A 7100-nucleotide genomic window follows, 5' to 3' on the forward strand; every position below is an offset into this window, starting at 1 on the left:
TGCAAGTTTCTTTCTTGATCCGACCGAGTATCTTTATAGGTGCAGTCGGATCAGCGTGATCGGTAATGATCTTGACTACGTTAGAGTACAAAGTTATCTGGTGGAATCGCCCGTGCTTTCCAGGTAAAGGGAGTTTTTCCGGTTTCGATTTTGGACAAACCGACGGATTAGTCTCTTGTCCGGATATCCGTGGGCGAGGCCCCGAGTGTGAGACCCCTACCCGCGCACGATGTTCTACTTCCGCTGCTAGTACCCCGAATCTGTTGCATGGTGGAGACTGGGATCTCACAGTTGGTATCAGAGGAGGTTTTGAAAGCTAATAAAGATAATTAAATTCTTATCTGAAATTGGTAATAAGAATTCAGAAACAGCATTTTCATAATGTATTTTCATTCCGTAAGCTTCTTTAATGAAGAAATTTTAATCAAAGAAATTGTTTTTATAGATGGAAGTTCCACATTTATCTGGTATTCCCGACCTCACCTAGTCTCAAGATATGATTGCATTTGCCTTCGAGCATCTCATCTCTTCCGCTTCAACTCAAACAAGCCGAGCAAGACTCACATGCCATTTTGCGGATTTATATTTTCCTACCCCAGCGGAGAGAATACAACATAAGTGGTTTGCAGGGCAATATGTCCACGCCCATTGCAACCGCCGTACAATGCTGTGGCAGAATCTCTCATTGACTATGATCCTGTTAAAGCTGAAAATGGTGCGTGGTGTCATTCTATATCATTCGACACCTCGAAATTTCAGACTTTCATGTCGAATTTATAGACTCCTTAGTCGATTTATCCCTAAGGAGAAAATAATAACTCCCTTCGCAGTTAGAGAACTTATGTAACAGGGCATGACTATGGCCCCCAGTACCGTCGTCTTATGCGTCTCTCGAGGAGATTTTGAATTTTGGAGCCGAGCCACTCTATGTAATTATTGCAACTTGTATATAAATATACAAATGATTTTTTTACGGACGATCGGATAAAAAAAAATCTATTTATCAGACTTAAGTCATAGATCTCCAATAAGATCAACTGAGGAGCCAATTATGTCAAAAGTTTATCAAGACGCACAAAAAGGTTGTAATTGTTTGATATAATTCATACAAATTGTTAATTCAAATTGAAATTTGTAAATTAGTAATTGGGTCTTCAATTGGAAGTACCGCAATTGTATGGAATCCTGACTTACTTGAGACCTAGACATGATGGTATTTACCTTATAGTTTCGAGTATCATGACTATCCGTATATACCGAGGGTATAACTGCAGCTCTTTACCGACAGTATATACGAGTAAATCTAAGACTTGAAATTATAAGCGTTAGTGCTATCCAGATGATGATTTCGAATGTGGTTGATATGATTTTTAATTCTGTTTGGGAACTGATGAATTGATTTGGATTCTGATTGAAAAATGATGATCCCTGAAAATGGGTTGAAATGTAATAAGCTGAGCGAAACCACAATGTGGATGATTGGGACGAGTCCCTGTAATGATAAATGATGAAAATGATTTAGCAAATCACTATGAGATTAGTGGATTGTGCTGTCAAATTGCTACTGTTAATACTTGAGACGGTAGATCAAGTTAAGGGATGACAAATCGAGAACTTGCTTAACTTAAATTCCGTGGAGGAATGTTCATAAGGAAATTTTTCGGTCTAATGGACCATTATCGTGTTAAAGATATGAATGATATGATCTGAATGAATTGTTATTTAATGATGAGTTCTATATAAGGGATATTTATTCCCATATTCTGTTGGGTTGACCGGAATATAAGGAACCCCAGAATAAATTGGATCTTAAGCAAAAGAGTTGTCCTCTACTTGCGAGATGAGGACATCTTGCACCTTTTAAGTGGAGTAGAATGTAAGATTCCTCCCCCAGCCTTAGAGGTATACAGGAGTAAGAATCTCCCTTTCTGATCTTATAATTATTCTCTCTCTAAAATAAAAGAAAGATTCTGTTTAAAAAAGGAAGAACCTTTTTCCTGAATACTTCTCAAGAGTCCCACCTGTTTTAAGGATTCAGAAGTGAGAATCGGTGTTTTGGATATCAAGGTTTTGGTCTCGAGTACGACCCAAAAGAAGTTCTTTATCTCTTGGGAAGTATAAGAAGTTATCTCCCAGATATTGTGGACCAAAGAAAGTAGGTGATTTAGCTTACGAACTTCTTTTATCTCCTCATCTCAAAGTTTTGAATTCCTTCTATAGAAAAATGTGCCAAACCCAAATCATGGAAAGATGGTAAAACTTCAGTGGCAAGTTACCGTTGGCTTCTAAGTTACGCTAGCTCCTTCCTTTATATAAGTCGTAACTTTTACTTGTCGTTCACAGTAATCTTACTTCCATCGATCTTCTTTCTTTCTTAATCTCCTTCATGGCTTGGCAACAAGAATTAGTTTTATCCATGATGATTTCTCACCTTCAAGACGCAAGGGAGTCTGTGAAGAAAGATTTTATAGAACAGTATGAGCGCTCACTTTTCCCTCACTTGGGAACTTCTGTAGCGCAGACAAAATGGCGGACCTATCAAGACATAACTAGGGTAACACCCTGGGGTCAGCAGCACTTTCGTAACAATGTCCGCTTGGCCATGGTTATTGAAGCTTTGGGTTTGGGTCCCCGATACTACTGCGTCATGAGATCAAGGCATCTTGGGTTTTCTGAGCGGGTCTTCTTACTGGCGTGTTTTCTTCCTCATGAGAAGATATGCCTTTACCCCGTTTTTGGCTTGCCTCTCAGAGGTCCTTTTGTTAGATCACCTCATACCACTGAGATAGGTGCAGCAATAACCAACAGAATTATTCCCATAAATGAGTTACCTTATACATGCGCAGCTTGTGAGTGTTGCTTTTGTGATCATATGATGGACGGGCTTATGGAAGTGTAAAGAGTTCTTCTATCTTTACTGTATAAGTTCCGAGAATGAATAAAGTTTAAATCTTGTTCTTATCTTGAATCTTGCTCTCTTTGAGACTTTTTCTTGGTGGTTAATCCTGATTTAAATTTTTCTCTAAGTCTCATAATTCGTGCATCTTGCGAAATTATCCCAGTTTGCGAGATGAGGACATCTCGCGTTTTTTAAGTGGGGTAGAATGTAAGATTCCTCCCCCAACCCCTTTTGATGTCTAGCATCTTCCCATGTAATCAATCCCTCTTCAGAAATATAAAAGACTTGTTTCTAACTGTTTTAACCTAGAGAGAGAAAATATTCTAGAGAGATAATATTCAAATTTTTAATATTTTTGGATAGAAAATTATCTCATCTTATTAAAATAAGTTCCCCTGAAACAGAAATTCAAAAAGAACTTTCCAATGTGCAATTGGAATTAATTGGAAATGGGTATAAAGGACCTTAGTCTAAGGATCTAGATTTTCAAAAAATTTTGGATTATGGTCCAATTAAGGTTCCTATGGACCAATAGCATCAATCCATGTGTAGGGAGGAGATAAATCCAATTTGTAAAAGAAGATACCCAAAAATGAGTAAATGCTCACATAAGATGAAGAGTTGAAAATGTACAAGGTTTATTAGTAAAAAACTATGAGCAATATTAAAAATATGACATATGTAAGGAAGGGGAGTTCTTTAAAGGAGGTGCATATTTCACATAAGATGAAGAGTTGAAAATGTACAAGGTTTATTAGTAAAAAACTATGAGCAATATTAAAAATATGACATATGTAAGGAAGGGGAATTCTTTAAAGGAGGTGCATATTTCACATAAGATGAAGAGTTGAAAATGTACAAGGATTATTAGTAAAAAACTATGAGCAATATTAAAAATATGACATATGTAAGGAAGGGGAATTCTTTAAAGGAGGTGCATATTTCACATAAGATGAAGAGTTGAAAATGTACAAGGATTATTAGTAAAAAAACTATGAGCAATATTAAAATGATTCCATTATGACACATATGTAAGGAAGAGGAGTTCTTTAAAGGAGGTGCATATTTCACATGCTTGAATGATTTTTAAACTCATAAAAATTGAGATATTTCATCTCTCCTCTCTCCTCATTCAAGTCTAGCTCCAAAAATTTAGCTTAACTGACCTAAAAATGGTCAAATATTGACCAAACTGATTTAGAAAATTCTAGAATCAGTTTTTTTGGTTAGGAGCTCAATTTTTCCTATAAATAGAAGCCTCCCCCTTGTTGAAAAAGATATAGTGTTTATGCATCGTTACTCTACTCCACCTAAGCCAAGAACTGTGAATTCATTTAATAATTCACTAGTTTTTGGAGCTTCCCTCTTTCTTCAATCCCAATTAGTGGCTCCATCAACATACTTAACCAATTGATTGGTTGGGGGCCTCTACCGTGAACAAAGAATCAAGATATTTGTAAGGTAATTAGTGAATATTGATCTTTTCTATAATTTCTCAATGTTTCTCTCTTCTCAACCCCTCTCAAGCTTGAGAAGCTTAATTGGTATGGTTTTTTAAATGCTATTGAAGTTAATTGGTGAATAGTAGTGAAGAGTTACATAATTTAATAAATGCTATTGAAGTTAATTTTTATTTATGTTTAAATTGTAATAATTTTTATGTAATTTCTCTCTCTCACTCAAGAAATGGTCATACTCATGACCCATTCTCAATCCAAATCAAGCTTTTCATAAAGCTTTTCCTTAACCCAAGATTAAGCTATACTTGAGGCCAAATTAATGGCTATTTTCTATGCTTTTAGTTTATGTATATTGATGATTCAATCTATTATAGATTAATAATCCAATTAGAGATCATTTTAATTATTTCCTTAATGATAAGTATTATCCCTTAGAAAAAATTGAGATTTATCAGTCATAGCAGCGGAGCTATGGCAAAATTTTTATAAAAATTATGCATAAAATAATTTCATTCAAAGCATAAAAAGAGGACTTCCTACCATATTCTAGGAATTATCATCCTAGATTAATTGAAAAAATTTCATTATAATCATGGAGAAATTAAATTTTAATATCATGCATAAAGGATAAGTTTTTATATCAAAAGTGTTATTTTTACAATTTTTATTTTCATGCATAGAAGTATGCATAATGGATAAATTTTTATATAAAAAGTGTTATTTTTACCATTTTTATTTTCATGCATAGAAGTATGCATAATGGATAAATTTTTATATCAAAAGTGTTATTTTTACCATTTTTATTTTCATGCATAGAAGTATGCATAATGGATAAATTTTTATATAAAAAGTGTTATTTCTACCATTTTTATTTTCATGCATAGAAGTATGCATAATGGATAAATTTTTATATAAAAAGTGTTATTTTTACCATTTTTATTTTCATGCATAGAAGTATGCATAATGGATAAATTGTTATATCAAAAGTGTTATTTTTACCATTTTTATTTTCATGCATAGAAGTATGCATAATGGATAAATTTTTATATAAAAAGTGTTACTTTTATCATTTTTAATTTTCATGCATAGAAGTATGCATAAAGGAAAATTTTTTATATCAAAAGTGTTACTTTTATCATTTTTAATTTTTATGCATAGAAGTATGCATAAAGGAAAATTTTTATATCAAAAGTGTTACTTTTATCATTTTTATTTTCATGCATAGAAGTATGCATAATGGATAAATTTTTATATAAAAAGTGTTACTTTTATCATTTTTAATTTTCATGCATAGAAGTATGCATAAAGGAAAATTTTTTATATCAAAAGTGTTACTTTTATCATTTTTAATTTTTATGCATAGAAGTATGCATAAAGGAAAATTTTTTATATCAAAAGTGTTACTTTTATCATTTTTAATTTTCATGCATAGAAGCATGCATAAAGGAAAATTTTTTATATCAAAAGTGTTACTTTTATCATTTTTAATTTTTATGCATAGAAGTATGCATAAAGGAAAATTTTTTATATCAAAAGTGTTACTTTTATCATTTTTAATTGACATGCATAGAAGCATGCATAAAGGAAATTTTTTTATATCAAAAGTGTTACTTTTATCATTTTTAATTTTCATGCATAGAAGCATGCATAAAGGAAAATTTTTTATATCAAAAGTGTTACTTTTATCATTTTTAATTTTCATGCATAGAAGTATGCATAAAGGAAAATTTTTTATATCAAAAGTGTTACTTTTATCATTTTTTATTTTCATGCATAGAAGTATGCATAAAGGAAAATTTTTTATATCAAAAGTGTTACTTTTATCATATTGGATTTCATACATAGAGGTATGCATAAAAGTTGATTATTTTATTATAAAAGTGTGACTTTTATCATAATTGAATTTCATGCATAGAGGTATGCATAAAAGTTGATTATTTTATTGTAAGAGTGTTACTTTTATCATATTGGATTTCATGCATATAGGTATGCATAAAAGATATTCTTTTTATACTAAAAGTGTGATTTTCCTCATAAATGGATTTTATGCTTGACTTAGATGCATAAGAGAAATTCTTTTATTCTAAAAGTGTACTTTCCTACCAAATTAAATTTATGCATAAGAAGATGCATAAAAGATTGATTTTAATTTCGAAAGTGTTAGTCTCCTTAAATGGAATTTATGTATAAATAAATGTGTAGAGAAATCTTATATCAAATATAAGAATTCTCTTTTTTTTTTAAAAAGATATGAAATGTGATAAGATGTGATAAGAGGTGTATGAGATGTGATAAGAATTGATAAGATGCGTATGGAAAGTAATAGGATGTGATAAGAGGTGTATGAGATGTGATAAGAATTGATAAGATGCGTATGGAAAGTGATAGGATGTGATAAGAGGTGTATGAGATGTAAAAAGATGTGGTGAGATGTGTATGAGATGTGATAAGATTTGATAAGATGCGTATGGAAAGTGATAGGATGTGATAAGAGGTGTATGAGATGTAAAAAGATGTGATAAGATGTGTATGAGATGTGATAGAATGTGTTAAGATGAGTTAGATGTGTTAAGATGTATATGGGATGTGTTAGGACGAGAATGGGTGTAATATGGTTGTATGAATGTGATGTGGATGTATACATGTAGATGTATATGTATAAATGTGAATGTTGATGTGGATGTGGATGTATGGATGTAGATACGGATGTGTATGTATGTATGTGGATGTGTATGTATGAA

This window comes from Cibotium barometz, unplaced genomic scaffold (genome assembly GCF_041138505.1).
Source record: "Cibotium barometz isolate CiBa-2024 unplaced genomic scaffold, ASM4113850v1 ctg439, whole genome shotgun sequence".
Lineage (NCBI taxonomy): Eukaryota > Viridiplantae > Streptophyta > Polypodiopsida > Cyatheales > Cibotiaceae > Cibotium > Cibotium barometz.